Source organism: Drosophila sechellia, chromosome 3L, assembly GCF_004382195.2.
Source record: "Drosophila sechellia strain sech25 chromosome 3L, ASM438219v1, whole genome shotgun sequence".
Classification (NCBI taxonomy): domain Eukaryota; kingdom Metazoa; phylum Arthropoda; class Insecta; order Diptera; family Drosophilidae; genus Drosophila; species Drosophila sechellia.
Genome location: NC_045951.1, coordinates 25,706,250 through 25,726,178, shown reverse-complemented (window position 1 = coordinate 25,726,178; position 19,929 = coordinate 25,706,250). Strand labels below are relative to the sequence as shown.

Below are 19,929 nucleotides of genomic sequence, written 5' to 3'. Positions count from 1 at the left end.
AGACTTCCCGTACTACGCCTATGCCATCAACCGGGACTCTGAGCAGCACCAACACACACAACTTACAGAAGTACAGAGACAGGGACAGAGCGATCTACTTGCGGAACTATGTAGCAAAACACTCACATATATATATAAGAGCTGCCTGTGAGCAGCACAATTACCACTATCAATAAATAGTCGTTTTGTTCACTTCAACCAACGAGGACGTGTTTAATTGGAACAGTTTGAACATTCCATAACCAGTGCTACTATGAAACACGGTTGCCCTAACCCACGACCGGTAACTGGCGCAGTCGGACTCGTCATTGGACTAGAAGAAGAGCCGAGAACGAAGACCCCACGCAATGCAGATTGGAATAATATTATTAACAAAATGTATACAAGTTAAGTGCATCGCATAAGAACCAACTAGGTTCCCGAGTGAAACAGGCGCCTATGCCCACTCGCAACGATCAACAAAGGGCCACCTAGGCTCACGGATGAAACAGGCGCCTATGCCCATCCGCAACGAAATGTTCAATCAGCAAGTGTATTCGTTAGCCGTGGTCTATTTGTTCACACGCTATCCTCTATATGGCAGTGTGAGGTGCCGAATTCATATCGGTCGAATAGTTCGCTTACATTACAGTAGCTGATCTGAACATACATACAAAACGTACAAAAAAAAATACATATATACAAACACACATATAATACATACATACACATACCATACATATAAGCATGTATATCAATTCGGCAGTTCTCCGCGACGACTCCGGCGCCTACCTAGCGTCGACGACGTCGCCTGGCTGGCGTTGCGAGTCGCCACCGCCGACTCACGACTAACAGCTAAATACAGCTAAGCCGAGAAACGGTAAATGTCGTCCGATCACGGGTATAACCCAACTACTACCACAGGGCTTGCAACGGAAAAAATTAAAAAAAAATATATATAATAAAAATTTTCGTCGCGACATCTATGGCGCCTAAGCCAGCGTCGTCGACGTCGCTGCCACAGACCACAGCTATGGTAAGGCAATATTAAAATTCTTTAGATCATTCAAGAGTTGTCCTCCAGTGAAGCAAGATCGTTGTGAAATATCAATTTTGTATGCAAAAACGCAAATCAAATATAAAAATATATAGTAACATTAATTGTGTCACAAACATCTATACGCAAAAGACGTGAAAGTGACATTTGTAAATGCATTTAAGTGTTTACGCTAACAGTGAAACAAAGTGCACAAAGAAATTAAATCGTAAAATCGATACAAAATTCTTTGCCATTTATCACAACCAAACAACAAACCATATTACAATAAGTTAAAATCAAAATATACCATATTCGTGAAAAGATATACATTTACTTGTCACACACAAAAATATATATATATTAGTAAGCACACGCATAAATCTATATATATATATATATAACCCCATATATATAAATCCATAAATATACTCATATATATATATCCACATGTATACACATACATACATATAAATTTAACGCACATATATAGATACAAATATTATATTAAGCATAGTACACTAAACACATACACTATTCAACCCAAACAACATACTATAATACACACAAATGAAATAAATACACATTTACATATATACAAATATAGTAATACCCACATACACATTTATTTGAAAAAAAAAAACATATACATACACACATATGTATATATCCACACACATACACATATATAATATTTCACTACATACGCATTACGATATCTACTTTTATCAATCTCATATAGTAATACATGTCAGCTAAACAAGGAAGAACCATACCTTTAACGAGAAACCTAGTTAGGGCAGCAGAAAGAGAAAGAGCAATTAGAAACTTGCAACTTACAGAACAAGAGGAAGAAGAAAACAATTTATCCCTAATAAACCAAACCACTATGACACAAAGAACCAATAGAGACGTGATGGACGAACTACAAATACCCGACGCAATAAAACTATTACCCACTTATGACGGAGACAAAGAATTACTAAATAAATTCATTACAAGTGTAGAACGAGTATTGAAGCTGATCACGAATATAGACAAGACAGCATATGGGGAATTACTATTAGGAGTAATTAGAGACAAAGTTATTGGACATGCAGACAAAATATTAATTCGAGAGAGAGTGCCGTTAAACTGGGATGACATTAAACAAGCCTTAACGGATAATTTTGGGGAATCGAGAAGCGAGGAAAATTTAATGGATGATCTCCGCGAGATTCATTATAAAAAACTAGCTATTAAGAATCTATATCAGGAGATTGCAGGAATAAGAGTCGCAATGTTAGAAGTTTTAGAGAGAGATGAAACTAATATTGAAATAAGAAAAATAAAAGAAAGTTCGTATGAAAAAACTTACATACAAAAATTCATCGCAGGCTTAAAGAATCCTTTGAGATGGACAGTAAAGGCACAAAACCCTAAGACTCTCAGACAGGCTAACGAAATAGCAAAGGAGTTGAGAGATGACTACATAAGAGACAGAAATAGAGATGAGTACCACAACCCTGGAGGACGGGGACGTGGACGAGGACAATATAATAATAGTAATAGATATAATTCAGAACAACAACAATACAATAACACAACTAATAACGATGAACAACGAAACAATAATTACAAGAGAGGACGGGACAGGTCAAATGACGATAGCAATAGTAACAGAGGACAACACCAAAAGAGAGGAAGGTTTTTAGGTTCTTCGGACAGAGGACGGAATTATCAAGGATCAACTAGATCTGGAAATGGTACTAATTCTGACAGGAGCCAACAATCTGGCAGTAGTGGACACAACAACATGTTTCACACAGAAGCTAGCAACACTAATCAAACTGAAAATTTTTCAGTAAATGCCTCGGAACCACAGACTATACCGAACAATCAAGATTCGGAAAGGAACTCCTTTATGTCCAGATAAATTCACCATTTGGTAGACAGGTGAGATTCTTGATTGATACGGGATACACTATATCTATAATTAGCCCCGAATTCGTTCAGAAAGGTACTCAACAATCACTTAGAAACCCAGTACAAATTCGAACAGTACTGAATACACATGATATTCATAATAAAATTACGTATAAGATTTTTAATGAATTTAAACAAGAGGGAGACTTTACATTTCTTATATTTAAATTTCATCCATTTTTTGACGGAATATTAGGAATGGATTTCCTAACGAAAGTAGGAGCTAAAATCGATATTGAGGAAGAAAAGTTAGAAACGATAAACGCAACGATTAAGTTATTTAAAAAGGAGAAGAAATCACAAACGTCGACGTTAATACAGGGTCAAACAAAAACCTTGATAGAAATACCAGTAATAAATAAAGAAGGAGATATATACATAAACGAAATATATATACAAGACGGATTGTCCATTACGGAAGGAATTTATAGAGCAGAAAACTACAAGGCAAAAGTCGAAATAATTAACGCATCCGAACAAGATTTGACAATCACAATTAATAAACCAATAGATGCACAGCGGTATGACAGTGAAAACTTCTGTGAGTTTTTATTTATAAATGAGATAACTGAAAAGGAAGTAAATACAGAAAAAGCAACCAAGTTAAAATTAAGAATAGAACACCTAAATAAAGAAGAAAAATTCGCGGTGATAAAACTATGCAAACAATATAGGAATTTATTTTACCAAATTAACAATAACAAAGGGCGCCAACCATACAATAAAACTAACGGACGAAAACCCAATTTATGTAAGACCCTTTAGATATTCGCTGAAAGAAAATCAAGAAATCAAAAGACAGATTACAGACCTATTAGACCAGGATATTATAAAAAATAGTTATTCACCATGGAGTGCACCCGTATGGCTAGTGCCTAAAAAGGAAGACGCTTCCGGAGAAAGAAAATGTAGATTAGTTGTAGACTTCAGAAAACTCAATGAGAAAACTATTAAGGATAAGTATCCCTTACCACTTATCAGTGAGGTATTAGATTCTTTAGGCAAAGCTAAATACTTTTCTTCATTAGACTTAAAGAGCGAAAAAGTTGCTTAGTATATATGGACGATATCATCGTTTATTCAGCATCGTTGCAGCAACATATGCAGGATTTAAAAGTTGTGTTCAATAAATTAAAATCAGCTAATCTTAAAATACAACAAGATAAATCCGAGTTTTTAAAGAAAGAGTTAGAATTCTTGGGACACATAGTGACACCCGAGGGTACAAAACCTAATCCAAAAAAAATAGAGGCAATACAAAATTTTGTCTTACCGACAACTAGGAGACAAATAAAATCATTTATAGGGCTGTTTAGTTATTATAGGAAATTTATAAAAGACTTAGCAAAAATAATAAAGCCTTTGACAGTACAACTAAAAAAAAAAAAAAGCGGTGGAGATAACCCAAGAATTTAGAGAAGCTTTTCAGTACGCAAAAACATTACTATGCAACGACCCGAGTTTACAATATCCAGATTATGACAAACCGTTCTTACTAACGACAGACGCTAGTAACTACGCACTAGGAGCAGTGTTGTCACAAGGAAAAGTAGGAAATGACAAACCAGTAGCATATGCAAGTCGGACGCTAAATAGGGCTGAAGTTAATTATTCCGCTTCAGAAAAAGAAATGCTAGCCATAGTCTGGGCGGTTAAACAATTTCGACAATACTTATACGGGACAAAGTTTACGATTTATACAGATCACCAGCCCTTAATTTATTTAAATAATATAAAAAATAACGCTAAACTAATAAGGTGGAGACTACAGTTAACGGAGTACGAATATGATGTAGTTTATAAGAAAGGCAAATTTAATACTAACGCAGATGCATTAAGTAGAATGCAAGTCGAAACATTTGTAAATGAAAGTGAGTCAGTAGAAGCAGTCAACGGGGATGACCCTGGGGATTCAGGAGAAATCGCGAAAATAACGGAAAAACCAATAAACGATTTTAAGATGCAATTAATTTTGAAAAAAGGAGAAATTGTAGACAAGATAACTGAAACACCTTTTAAAAACAAAATAAGGATAACATTCGTACAGCCACAATATACGGACGACAATATATTAAAAATACTTAAGGACACCTTAAAATCAGGAAGGCTTTGTGCGATTATGACAAGCAACGATATATTCAACAGAATATTTATGATATATAAGGATTACTTGGAAAAAAAGGGTTGTAAAATTATTCGTGCGACACTGTTCCTCAAAGAGGTGTTAAACCCTGAAGAACAAAATTCCATATTAATAAAAGATCACGAAAATAGTAATCACAGGGGAATAGATGAGACCACGTTGCATGTAAGAAGATTGTATTATTTCCCAAGAGTAAAAGAAGTTGTAACAAAAATAATTAATAATTGTGACATTTGTCAGACTATGAAATACGACAGAAACCCCCAGAAACTTAAATTTCAAGTACCTCAAATACCAGCATTACCGCTACAGATAGTTCACATAGATTTGTATTTTATTAACAGCGTAATTATGTTAACAATCATAGACAAGTTTTCTAAGTTTGCAGCAGCATACACAATCCAGAATAGAAATACTATTACTATTATTAAGGAATTGAAAAAATTCGTTTTAAATTATGGGTTACCTCAACTAATTATTTGTGATCAGGGGGCAGAATTTAACTCTAAACTATTCAAAGATTTTTGTAAACAATATAACATGCTACTTCATTTTACTTCATTCCAGCAGTCTAGTAGTAATTCCACAGTAGATAGACTACATTCCACTACATTCCACTCTGACGGAAACGTACAGAATAATTTATAAAGTAAAAAAAGACCATAAAATAAACTGTGACCACGAAGAAATACTAACCGAAACCTTAATAACCTACAACAATGCAATACATTCGGCAACAAAATTGACACCATTCGAATTATTTACAGGAAAGACCCATGTATTCAATAGAACAGTAGAGTATTCAGATGAACACGATTATTTACAGAAACTTAACGAATTTAAGACAAAATTATACACCCAAGTTCAAAGAGAAATGACAGCAAAGGCCATAGAGAGAAATCAGAAACAGAATGAAACAAGTACAGACCCACTACCACTAACAGCAGAAGATATAGTATTTAGAAAAGAAAATAGAAGAAATAAGATAACGCCAAGATTTTCTAAGCATATAGTTAGAACAGACCACGGAATAACTTTTGAAACGAAAAAAGGACAGAAAGTTCATAAAGAAAAAATAAAAAGAAAATTTAAAGATAGACAAACAGTTTAGAACAGAAATAAAATAAATAAAATAAAGATATAAAATACAAACAAAATAATAATAAATAAAAAAAGAAAAAAAAAAAAAAAAAAAAAAAAACACATCACCCTGTTGCAAGAAGCAAATAGAACACACAACACGATAAGCATTATTAATGTAAATAATAATAATATTTATTACAAAAAACACACACGAACATATATACATATAAGCACTACAATATTAATGTTAATTATAAGTACACTAGCTACACCGCAAGTCGTTCCGTCAAGCATTCCATCTCGCTGGCCGTCACGACATTCTAGGGGGGAGGAGTTACCACTTTCAGTGTTCCCCTGCAGACTTCCCGTACTACGCCTATGCCATCAACCGGGACTCTGAGCAGCACCAACACACACAACTTACAGAAGTACAGAGACAGGGACAGAGCGATCTACTTGCGGAACTATGTAGCAAAACACTCACATATATATATAAGAGCTGCCTGTGAGCAGCACAATTACCACTATCAATAAATAGTCGTTTTGTTCACTTCAACCAACGAGGACGTGTTTAATTGGAACAGTTTGAACATTCCATAACCAGTGCTACTATGAAACACGGTTGCCCTAACCCACGACCGGTAACTCGCGCGCCCTTGCGGTAGCGTCTTAATAGCTTCATGCGTTCCTTCTTCAGCCAGCAAGGAAAACAGCATTGATGTTGATTCACTTCTGCAGCGCTTTTGAGAGGTAGAAAATTGTCCCGGCCCAATAGTTCAAGCCACTAAGGAGGAGCTAGATTGCGAGGCCCACTTTGTTAAAAATTACACCCGACTGCCAGCTGGCGATTACTCGGTACGGTTGCCGCTTAAACTCCATTTGGACTCTTTAGGCGATTCCTATCCTCAGGCTTTGCAGAGATTCTTGTCGCTGGAAAGGAAGCTTACAAAGCACCCTGGCTTTAGGGTTAAATATGCGGCGTTCATGAAGGAATATCGTGATCTGGGACATATGTCGCCTGTGCCTGCCTCCGAGGTCAGCTCGTACCGATATTTTTTGCCACATCACTGCGTCATGAAGGAGGATAGCACTACCACCAAGCTTCGCGTTGTCTTTGACGGATCAGCTGCCACTTCCACTGGTTACTCGCTTAACGATGTGTTAGCTATTTCAAGCTATTTCACATCCTAATTCGATTTCGCTCCCACCCAGTTGCCGTTACAGGAGACATATGTAAAATGTACCGATGTGTAAGGGTCTCGCAAGAAGATAGCTATTTGCAGTGCATTGTATGGAGGGACTCCCCGATCGATGACCTTCAAGTATACAAACTCGACACAGTTACCTACGGCACCAAACCAGCCTCCTTCTTGTCCGTAAGGGCTATGCAGCAGTTGTCAATCGATGAGCAGGCATCGTTTCCCATTGAATCAGAAATCCTTCGGCGTGATTTCTACGTGGATGATCTTATCTCCGGCTCAGGCACGGTAAAGGATGCTATCAGCATAATGCAACAGACGGCTGGCATTCTTGCGAAGGGCAAGCTCAAGCTAAGGAAATGGTGCTCTAACATTCCGCTTGTGCTGGAGGGTGTGCCCGCCGAGGACAAGGAGTCATTCATGAAGTTTGAAGATGGTAGCGATTTCACCAAAACTTTAGGTCTCGCTTGGGATCCCGCATCCGACCAGCTATTGTTTTCGTTCTCTGCCTTTCAGTCGCCACTGAGACCCTGCAGGCGCTCTGTTTTGTCTGCGATTGCTAAATTTTACGATCCTCTCGGCCTGGTCGGTCCGGTAATTACAAGGTGTAAAATCTTTTTGCAGCAGCTCAGCAAGGAAAAGCTGTCCTGGGATGAAAGCCTCCCGGAAACTCATAACACGAAATGGCTTGATATATGTCGCAGTTTTGAAATAATAAGTCATGTGAGTTTCCCTCGGTTTGTGTTTAGCGCAGAGTCTGATCTTGAGGTGCATGGGTTTTGTGATGCAAGCATTGATGCCTATGGAGCGTGCGTTTATGTGGTTTCTAAAGGGAATCAAAGTTTTAGCCATTTGCTTTGTTCGAAGTCGCGCATAGCTCCGTTGAAGACCATAACAGTACTAAAGCTGGAGCTTTGTGGTGCGGATATTCTGGCTAAAATCATGAGGGAAATAGTTGGCTTGAAAGTATTTAAAGGACGCTACTATTGTTGGTGCGACTCGACGGTGGCACTTTCCTGGATCCGAGATGAGCCCGCCAGGTTCAACATATTTGTGGCAAATAGGGTTGCTGCCATTCAGGAGCTGACAGATGTCACGGCTTGGCGGTAGGTTCCAACAGCGTTAAATCCGGCTGACATCTTATCCAGAGGATCCCTGCCGTCTGAGCTTAGCGAATCGTCACTCTGGTCGCATGGACCCGCCTATCTTACGGGGCCTGAAAGAGATTGGCCAACAGCTGTTTGTCCTGACAAACCGGTGCTTGAGCTTCGTCGAAGTGTGTTCATCGTAAAGTCGCCGTACGTGGATGTAATTGCTAGCTCCAAATTCGCAAATTCTTACCCCTCACTGCAACGAGTATTTGCACACTTTTACAAATTTTGTTATGGAATTCGTCATCCTGGGCTCACCGTCGCACACATTCAAGAGGGTACTCATATGATGCTGCGGTTGGTGCAGCGCGCGCATTTATGGGAGGACCTGCAGTCCCTAAAAACGCTGGGAAGAGTTTCCTCGTCTAGTCCCATATCATCGCCCTCGCCGTTCCTGGATCAATTTGGACTTCTTAGAGTAGGCGGTCGCCTCCGGAATTCGTCATTGGACTTTGATGACCGCCACCCGAAAATCCTTCCAAGGTCCCATCCGGTGACTCTAGCAATTATCTCACATTACCATGAAAGCAATCTTCATGCCAGACCTCGGGCTCTTCTGGGTGCAATTCGATCCCAATATTGGCCTATTGGGGGGAGGAAGACTGTTACCAAGGCCGTGAACAGGTGCATCAGATGTTTTCGGAGTAAGCCGCGGCTGATAGAGCACATAATGGCGGACCTTCCCAAGGAGCGCTTGGAAGGATCTCATGCTTTTGAGGTGACTGGTATAGACTTCTGTGGATCCTTCTTTCACAAGTCGGATAGTCGCAACAAGCCCACGGTTTAATGCTACGTCTGCGTGTTTATATGCTTTGCAACCAAGGCAGTGCACCTGGAGCTGGTCAAGGATCTCTCGACAATTGCGTTTCTGTGCGGACTCAAGAGGATCATATGCACCTGGCGGAAGCCGAAGCAAATTTGGTCAGACAACGCCACCAACTTTTTCGGCGCCAAAAATGAACTTCTGGAACTTCGAAGGTTATTTCTCAGCAGCGAGCATCAAGGCACCGTTCAGAATTTTTGCCTTTCGGAGACGATTGACTGGCGGTTCATCCCTCCACGGTCGCCCCATTTCGGTGGACTTTGGGAAGCAGCGGTGAAAACGGCCAAACATCATTTCTACCGCGCTGTGTGTACGGAGGTTCTGACCTTCGACGAGCTGAGGACGCTGGTGTGCCACATCTCGGCAGTTATTAACTCCAGACCTTTAGTTCCCATTTCAGAGAATCCTGCCGATCTGGACGTCCTCACTCCGGCGCATTTTCTCAATGGTGGTCCGCCTTCGCCGTTTGACGAGCCAGATATAACGGGCCTAAACTATAATCGGCTTGACTCTTGGCAGCGCATCTCCTTTCTTCAGCAAATATTTTGGTCGAGGAAGAAAGAGAAGGAAGGAAGAGTGCTTGACGTTGCTTCAGCAGCGCTCCAAGTGGCGCACCTTGAAGCCTGGCGTAGCCGTGGACAACGTCGTTCTTGTTAAGGACGAGAATCTACCCCCAATGAGATGGCCTTTGGCGAGAGTCATGCAGTTGATTCCTGAGAGAGACGGCGTCGCTCGAGTTGCAGAATTGAGGACCGCGTCTGGAGTAATAAGGCGGGCAGTGAACAAGCTGTGTCTGCTTCATGTTGGGTCATGCAGCCGCCAAAACTGTGCAGTAGACTAATCTCATACTCTTTAATATTGTAAGCCGAATTAGTCAGTGGTATCAGTTGCGATGCCCATAGTGTAAACCGCTGTTCTCGCACGCATTTATCTGTACGGCGCTCATTACTTGTTCTTTTTGTTATCTACCTGCGTTAAGCTTGGGCGCTGCATTTCGGCTGTCTGTCCCGCCAATTGCCACTTCTTGGTGTTTCGGAAAAGACTAAACTTGTGCATTCGATATAGCTCTTTGTCGGCCCTAGCTGACGTAAACAATTCGCAAAATATACAGTGTCGTAAAATAAACAAACTTTCTTCGGCTTTTTATTATTCGCAACAGCTATTGAAAAAGTTCAATAGCTAAACAAAAACAAATAATACATTTCAAATAATTACAATTACAAATATAATAATCTTAGTTGTCATAATAATATTTTATTATATTTACAAATATTAAAAGTGTTTACAGCGCAGAGGTTTATTGGTAACTAAAATACTTGCTGCACACAGGCAGCGTCAAAATATGCGAACAAAGAGTGATCGCCGATTAGTAGCGAAAACACTCAAAACGGAATTAACCGTTGCTCGCAGGCGACTTGAGTGTTTGAGTACACAAGTAATTGAGTGATTCTTCCATACATACATACATCGTTGTTCATTATACATATATGTTCATTATATATTCAAAACTCCTTCTCAACGTTGTATGTTTACATATTCACTCAAATATTAGCTGAATACATCTATTATGCTTGATTCTACTTAAGTTCTTTGTTAACACATCCGCTATCATGTCTTCAGTGGGAACATAACTAATGTTTACAATTTTATCCTTATATATATATATATATATATATATATATATATCATATATATATCTCTGCACTTGATAAGATCCCTTAAGTCCAAAGTCCATATCAGAAAAGCTCGATACCGAGGCTTGAACGTCAATCAAATCAGAATAATTAGTTCAGTTTGAGACCTAATTGTAATCGGTCGGTGTTCTTCAACAAAAATAAAAAATTGTAATCATTCAGTGAAATAAAATTATATTTTTTTCACATATGAGTATTGCAAACATTTATTTGGCGCAGTCGGTAGGATCTGTTAAATAAAGAGTCCTTTTAGTACAGTACTGATCCATTGAAGGATACGTTATACAACTAACTATCCAGGATTGGCGAATTAAAACAGTGATTCTAACATTATTTTGAGATCCGCAAAAAAATTTACGTGAAAGTGGAACTTAAATAAAATCCCGTGCGGTCGGAACCAAAGTTAATTAAAAACTTTCAATTCCGTAAAATAAACTTAAACTTATAGTTTAAAAACCAAATACCTAAAAACCTCAAAACTTAAAATTCAAAAACCAAATACCAAAAACCAAAAAAATAAATACACCATGTCGGTTCCACTACTATCGGAAATCCATTTAAACCAACTACTTAATCAAATAAAAGAATTAAACTACTACGATGGCACACCTGGCAGACTATCTGGATTCGTGAATCAAGTAGAAGAACTACTTAATTTATATCCAACACAAGATCCGAGACAAGCACACGTCGTATATGGAGCAGTGAAGCGATTACTAGTGGATGCAGCATTAGAAGTCGTAACCCAGAAAGAGCGACAACATGGATGGTCATGAAGGAAGCATTGGCAATGGCATTCAAGGACCACAGACCATATACAACCATCATAAAGCAGTTAGAAGAAATCCCATACCCCGGAAGCATCAGTAAGTTTATAGAGAAATTAGAAATACAGTATTGGATTATATTCGATAAGTTAGAATTAGAACATGATCCCGGTGATAAATCAAATTATACAGATATGTTGAATAGGACTGTCAAAGCTGTAATAGATCGAAAACTGCCGGATAGAATTTATATGAGATTGGCACGTAAAGATATTGACACCATTTGTAAATTAAAACAAGTATCAATGGAGGCAGGACTTTATGATGCTAGTCCAGAAAACCACCGTCCAAATAGGTCAGAAGTGAACAAACATAGGAACAGGGGAAACAATAATCAAAATAATAATCAAAAATATTACGGTAACAGAAATCACAATTATTATCATTCTGGCATGAATCCGAACAGTAATACACAACCCCCCAAAATTCGAACCAATTTATACCAAATCAAAACCAGTACTCACCTCGTTTCATACCAAATCATCTAAGAGGAAATTATATCACATATAGAAGGGATTTATCACAAGCCCAACAAAATAATTCCCTTAACTTCCAACCCTCAACTTCAAATAATTTTAATAATCAAAATCCGATAAAAAGACAACGCGAGAGTCAAAGTGACCAGTGCAGAATGGATGTAAATTTTCATCAAGCTGCCTCGGACACTCAAGTGACAGAGAAGGACACACCAGTCCCTATGTAGAAATAAGTTATCATAATAAAATTTAGAAAGGAATGATCGACACAGGATCATCAATAAACATTATATGGGAAAATTTTGAAAATATAAAAGAAAACGAAGAAAATCTAACAGTATACACTATTAAAGGGCCAATTAAACAAAAGAAAAGTATAATAATAAAACCCACTTCAGTCTGTCCGCCTGTTCAAAAATTCTATATCCACAAATTTTCCGACAATAATGATTTCCTGTTAGGTCGAAAGTATTTAGAAGATACAAAAGCAAAGATAAACTATGATAATAACACAGTAATTTTAGGGTCAAAAACATTTAAATTTTTGTATGGAGAAAAGAAGGGCGAGACCGCATCAAAATGCCTCGACCCACAGCAAAAGATTGATTCTGCCCCAGTGGAGAAAATCAATCCAAAGATGCAAAAGGTTAAGACCACATCTAAGGGCCTTAAACCAAAGCGTCAACAACAAAAGAAGGAGACCGCATCATCTAAATGCCTCATTTCAAATGTTGTTAGTGACACAGTGGACAATGATGTAACACATCTCGATTCCATGTCCGTTGACGACGATATAGTCAACTTCGCGATTAACAATGAGTTACGCGAATGTAACGAGTATAGACTCGAACATTTAAATGTAGAGGAAATTGAATGTTTGAAGAAGGTTCTATACGAATATAGAGACATTCAGTACAAAGAGGGCGAAAATTTGACCTTCACAAGTACCATTAAACATGTCATCCAGGCTCAACATGAAGATCCAGTATACCGTAAACCCTACAAGTACCCCCAAAGCGTTGACCAAGAAGTGAACAAACAAATTAAAGAAATGATAGAACCAGGGATTGTTCGCAAATCAAAATCCCCTTACTGTTCTCCTATCTGGGTGGTCCCCAAGAAGGCAGACGCCTCTGGGAAACAAAAATTCAGGTTGGTAGTCGATTACAGGAATCTAAATGAGATAACTGTTAATGACAAATTTCCCATTCCCCGAATGGACGAAATATTGGACAAATTGGGTAGATGCCAATACTTTACAACAATAGATCTAGCTAAAGGTTTTCACCAAATACAGATGGATGAAAATTCTATTGCAAAAACTGCTTTTTCCACTAAGCATGGGCACTATGAATATACTCGTATGCCCTTTGGCTTAAAAATGCTCCAGCTACTTTTCAGAGATGTATGAAAAATCTTCTGGAAGATTTGATCTACAAAGATTGTTTAGTCTATTTAGACGATATTATAGTTTATTCCACTTCATTGGAAGAACACATTTTATCTCTAAAGAAAGTCTTTGAAAAACTGAGAGAAGCCAATTTGAAATTACAGCTAGATAAATGTGAATTCATGAAGAAAGAAACTGAATTCCTAGGACACATTGTCACAACAAACGGCATCAAACCTAACCAAAACAAAACCAAAGCGATCACAAACTTTCCATTACCTAAGACACCTAAACAAATAAAATCATTTTTGGGATTATGTGGATTCTATCGCAAGTTCATTCCTAACTTTGCAAAAATAGTTAAACCCATGACCCTCAAACTAAAGAAAGGTGCTGTAATAGATATGAAATGCAAAGACTACATCGAACCATTTGAAAGACCCGATATTAATCTACCCTGATTTTTCAAAGCCCTTTTCTCTAACAACTGACGCAAGTAATGTAGCTATTGGTGCATTCTTATCACAAAACCATAAGACCGTTTTTTATGCCAGCAGAACGCTGAACGAACACGAAATCAACTATGCTACTATTAAAAAAGAATTGTTAGCTATAGTTTGGGCGACAAAATATTTCAGGTCATACTTATTCGGAAGGCCATTTGAAATAATGAGTGATCACAAGCCATTGGTATGGCTCAATAATATCAAAGAACCGAACATGAAACTACAAAGGTGGAAAATCAAACTTAATGAAATTGATTATAAAATAAAATATCTTCCAGGCAAAGAAAATTTTGTCGCGGATGCTCTTTCCCGCACAAAGATAGAAGAAGTCATGGTTGGCGAAGTCGCAAACAGCGCAAACGCAACTATACATAGTGCCAATGAAGATAATTTCAATTATATATCCATAACAGAGAGACCAATCAATTTCTTCTCTAGACAAATAGAGATAGAAAAAGGCGACAGTGACACAAGTGTAAGCCACTTCTTTCAAAAACTCCAGTTTAAAATAATCTATAAAGAAATGACACTTGAACTCGCCAAAACCCTCATTAAGGAATATGTGTGCACCAAGAAAAGTGCAATTTACTTCCCTAATGATGAAGATTTTCTGATTTTTCAGAGGGCATTTACTAAAATCATAAGCCCTAACAATTGACATACTAACTTATGCGGAATTTAAGGACTTAATCTTAAAGAAACAAGGAAATTTTACATCCAGGTATTGAAAAAACCGTTAATTGGTTTAAAGAAAAATACTATTACCCTGATAGTCAAAAGCTAATTCAAAATATTATTAATATATTAATATTATTATATATATTATTAATATATATAATACAATAATATATATAATATATATATATTATATATTATTATAATATATATATATATTATATATTATTATAATATATATATAATATAATATAATATTTATGGATGTGAAATCAGTAATCTGGCAAAAACAGAACATCGAGACACAAAACTGACATACGAAACAACACCCGAAATATTTAACACAAGGGAAAAATACGTGATAGATTTTTATCTCACGGGAAACCAAATCTTCCTATCTTGTATTGATATTTATTCGAAATTTGCCTCCCTAGTAGAAGTAAAAAGTAGAGATTGGCTAGAAGCAAAAAGAGCCATTACGAAAATATTCAATGACATGGGAAAGCCACAGGAAATTAAAGCGGACAAAGACTCAGCTTTTATGTGCATAGCTTTGCAAAACTGGTTAAGATCCGAAGGTGTTGAAATTTCTGTAACAGCAAGTAAAAATGGGGTATCCGATATAGAAAGATTCCATAAAACCGTAAACGAAAAACTAAGAATCATTGGAAACGAACAAAACATTGAAGATAGGTGTACAAAATTCGAAACAATATTATACGTATACAATCACAAAACCAAGCATAATAGCACTAAACGATATCCAGCAGACATTTTTCTATATGCAGGTAGTCCAGACTTTAACGTACAACAAAACAAAATTGATAAGATAGAATACCTTAATAAGAATAGGCATAATTTTGAAGTTGACACAAAATACAGACAGGCTCCACTTGTAAAGAGTAAAATTACTAACCCATTTAAAAAGGCAGTAAAAATTGAACAAGTGGATAGTAAACATTTTGAAGACACAAATCGCGGCAGGAAAATCGTACATTATAAATCAAAGTTTAAGAAACAGAAAAAATTTAATAAGAGTAAATACGATAATTCCAGACCAAGCAATGAAGAGCAAGATACACAGCACATTCCTAATAATGCCTAGTTGCATATTATCATTTATCACCATGGTTAAATGCAGCAATATCGAAGTAAACCCAATAAGCGCGAAAAATGGATATCTTATATTCCAAACTGGAACAATGGAAATTCCAACCAGATACGAATATCATTATTTGAGTATAAACATAACAAAGACAATGCTAATGTTCGAAAACCTAGTAACTGAAGCAAATGATTATCCCAATGTACCACAGATACAATATTTAGTCGATAAACTAAAACGGAATATAAATGGTTTTAAAATTATTCAGCGAAGCAAAAGAGGTCTTTTAAACGTAGTAGGAAAAGCTTATAAATACTTATTCGGTACATTAGATGAAGACGACAGGGAAGAGCTAGAAGAAAAAATTAATAACATGTCAGAAGACTCTGTAAAAACCCATGATTTAAATATGATTGTCGACATAATCAACAGCGGTATTGACATAATTAATACTTAAATTCAACCTTCAACAGTTCACATAATACATAGAAGATATAGAGTTAGGTATGCAATTAACTAAACTAGGAATCTTTAACCCAAAATTACTAAAACACGATTATTTGAAAAACGTAAATTCGGAGAAAATGCTTAAGATAAAAACATCAACTTGGCTCAAGACAAACACCAATTTTGATTATTTCCCACGTTCCTAGCGAATTCACTAAAGTTCCGATATTTCAAATACCCAGATTTACATACAAATACATCGACTGGTAAACCAGGTGACGCATGGCTTCGAGCACAAACTCTACACGGTCGGCGTCTTTCTAGACGTGAAGCAAGCGTTTGACAAGGTGTGGCATGAGGGCCTTCTATACAAGATGAAAGCTCTCCTTCCTGCTCCCTACTATGCCATCCTGAGATCGTTCATCTCTAATCGGGCGTTCGACGTTGCTGTGCGTGATGCTCGATCCAGCCTGGAAGAGATTCACGCAGGAGTTCCACAGGGAAGTGTTTTTGGGCCCTTCCTATACACCCTGTACACTGCTGACATGCCATCTCCCGCAAACAACGCCGAAGTCCCCCCGGCTCAGCTGCTTCTGGCCACTTACGCCGATGACACTGCCATGCTGGCGTCTCATCCTTCACTGCAAACTGCCTCCAACGCAGTCCAGGAATGGCTGCACGCAATCGAAAAATGGACTGCCAAATGGAATGTGGCCATAAACTCCTCAAAGTCAGCCTGTGTAACTTTTTCCCTGCGACCCGGAACCTGCACAGATCTGACCTTCGATGGAAGCCCTATCACCAATGCTAGATCGCACTGCTACCTAGGAGTTCATCTAGATCGGAGACTGACCTGGAGGCCCCACATCACGTCGGTCAAATCTAAGTCACTGGCGAAGCTAAAAAAGCTCGACTGGCTCTTCCACTCCAGCAAACTTCAAATGAGCTCTAAGGCTCTTTTAATCAAAGCCATTCTCGCTCCAACGTGGAGTTATGCCATCCAGGTGTGGGGAACTGCCGCCAAATACCAGCTTAATAGGCTCCGTGTGGTCCAGTCGAGAGCTGCACGTCACGCATATGGGCTCCCCTGGTACGTGACGAACATAGTCATCGAAAGAGATCTGAAAGTTACCCTTCTTGGGGATCAGATTAATTTCCACAGCAGCCGTTATGCCGACAGGCTTATAGCCCACCCGAACCAACTAGCAACTATCCTAACTGACCCCATCTCCCTCCGAAGACTGAAGAGGGTACACCCCAGCGATCTCCTTACCCGGAGGATAACATAACATATTACATTTTCTTTTGTACTTTATAATTAAGATACCACTTGGTCTCATTTATCTTTATCACACATTAGGTTAAGTTCAGAGGAATTACTGAACGATTCCTTTTGAAACCTTAATAAATAGAATGACCATTTCAAAAAAAAAAAAAAAAAAAAAACAAAAAGATTTACATAACTAAATTCTAACCGAGCAAATTTTCGATCAATTTTATATATTCAATAAGTATTTCATAAGGATACAGATAAAGTAATATTCGACAAATGTATTGTTGGACTTATAAAACAAGAGCAAACTCAGTGCAAATACATTAAAACCCATAGAAATTTCCAAATAAATTATATAGAACCAAATACACTTTTAAGATGGAATATTCCTGAAACAGTTGTCAACCAAGATTGTACAAACAACAAAATATTAATATCAGGAAACAACATCATTAAAATTAAAAATTGTACCACGCAAATAGATGAGTTCCTAATTTCTAATAATCTAGCAGATTTTACACAAACGATTTATATCACCAACAATGTTACACGTTTAGAACCAATAAATCACTTACAAACAAGAGAAATGATAAAAATCGCATTTAAAACACTTTTTCAAATTTTTTCAAATTATATGCATTACAACTTTTGTCATCTTGATAATTAGTTTGACTCTGTATTTGGCATATAAGCCTAAAAATATACCTAAGAAATTTATTGTTAAATATTGTAAACAAAAAGAAGAACATCCGCACCTTGGAACTAATGTCAATGAAATTATTCAACTAGGAAACAATATTACGATATATCCAAATTTAACGACCTGAGAACAGGCCAAATTCAATAATTGGGGGAGTGACATATCCATAAGTCCTCAAGACTTAAGCACATGCCTAAGTCTTTACTTAGACTTACACACTAATACACATACAACATGTACCCCCAAATACACCCTACACTACTGCGGATGTACCTAACAGATACCAGATAATAATAAGATTGTCATATGATCCTCAAGACAGGGTTGAGTGGAAAAATCCCAACTCCAGATAAGTCACCCACTGATAGACTAAACATCCGTCCCCTAATTTAAACATTCTTTGCTTAAGCCCTCACCCCATCGTCACGTTCCCACGTACTTATTAACTATATTTATATACTTTTGACTGTACTTATTATGCGTACATTAAAAACGATTTTATATTTTGATTCAAACTTTAGCTCCCGCAACGATAACACCACACCGGTCTTGGACGAAAAATATATCCGATGGACGAACATTAACGAGGAAGTTGATGAGGTAACCCCAATGATCATATTCCATCTTCAAAAGCTCCGAATCGAACATTTCCAGTTACCCGACATAAAAGAATATATTTGCATAGTGAGTGTTAGTTAAGTTATGAAATTCAGCATCTTAATTACTGAGACAACACTACTTTCAGAAACCATTCTTTATTACATATAAGGTTGGATTGTACCTTACCGATGGAATAGTATATAATCTTAGAAGTATAGCTCGAAATGGAAATGCCTTTATGACAAATAAAAAAAAAACATTTCTATGCCGGTGTCGCGGATCGAATATTGTTATCGATAGGCTAGTTAGTATTTTTGAGAAGTCCGAATGTGGAAGGATTTGTAAGCCCATATGTGTCTGGGCACATTGTTTTTCGCCATTTTAAATTGCCGCTTTTTTAGCTTTTCATTGTCGTGTAAGAGTTGGAGGACACACTGCGGTGAGCTAATAAGTTAAGTTAGTTGCAATTGTGAAACATTTACTTCTTCCAGAATAAAACGTGTTCTACTACCACGGATTAGTCTGCCCTTTCTTTCGGGAACCAATGCGTGGGGTAGCCGTTTAAGGCAACTCCATGAGACGCACGACGACAACCTTTTATTCGCAGTCCTAGGGCGACTGCAGGGGCAACTCGCGCTGGAATGACGGTTTAGACGGCCAGCTAGAGAGTTGCCGGAGCTGGAGTGACGGTTTAGACGGCCAGCCAGGATTTGTGTGAGCGCAGCCAGCGCTACGTACCGGCAGAGGAGTCGCAGCCAACGACAGTGGCGTCGCAGTCAGCGACATAGAGGGACGCAGCCAGCGTCGAACGAGTCGCAGCCAGCGACAAGGAGACGCAAGAAGCGTCATTTGTGGAG

At 37.8% G+C, this 19,929-nt stretch overlaps 1 long non-coding RNA gene across 2 annotated transcripts; it reads left to right on the top strand.

The window, feature by feature from the left end:
* The first annotated feature begins 18,803 nt into the window (after window positions 1-18,803).
* On the top strand, window positions 18,804-19,628 carry LOC116801061. 2 transcript variants are annotated; one of them, XR_004361754.1, is made up of 4 exons: window positions 18,804-18,825; window positions 18,994-19,156; window positions 19,218-19,511; window positions 19,564-19,622. It is a non-coding gene; the product is annotated as an uncharacterized LOC116801061 (long non-coding RNA). The 2 variants fall into 2 exon arrangements; XR_004361753.1 differs by lacking the exon at window positions 18,804-18,825 and having other exon boundaries at window positions 18,906-19,156; window positions 19,564-19,628.
* The last annotated feature ends 301 nt before the right edge of the window (window positions 19,629-19,929 follow it).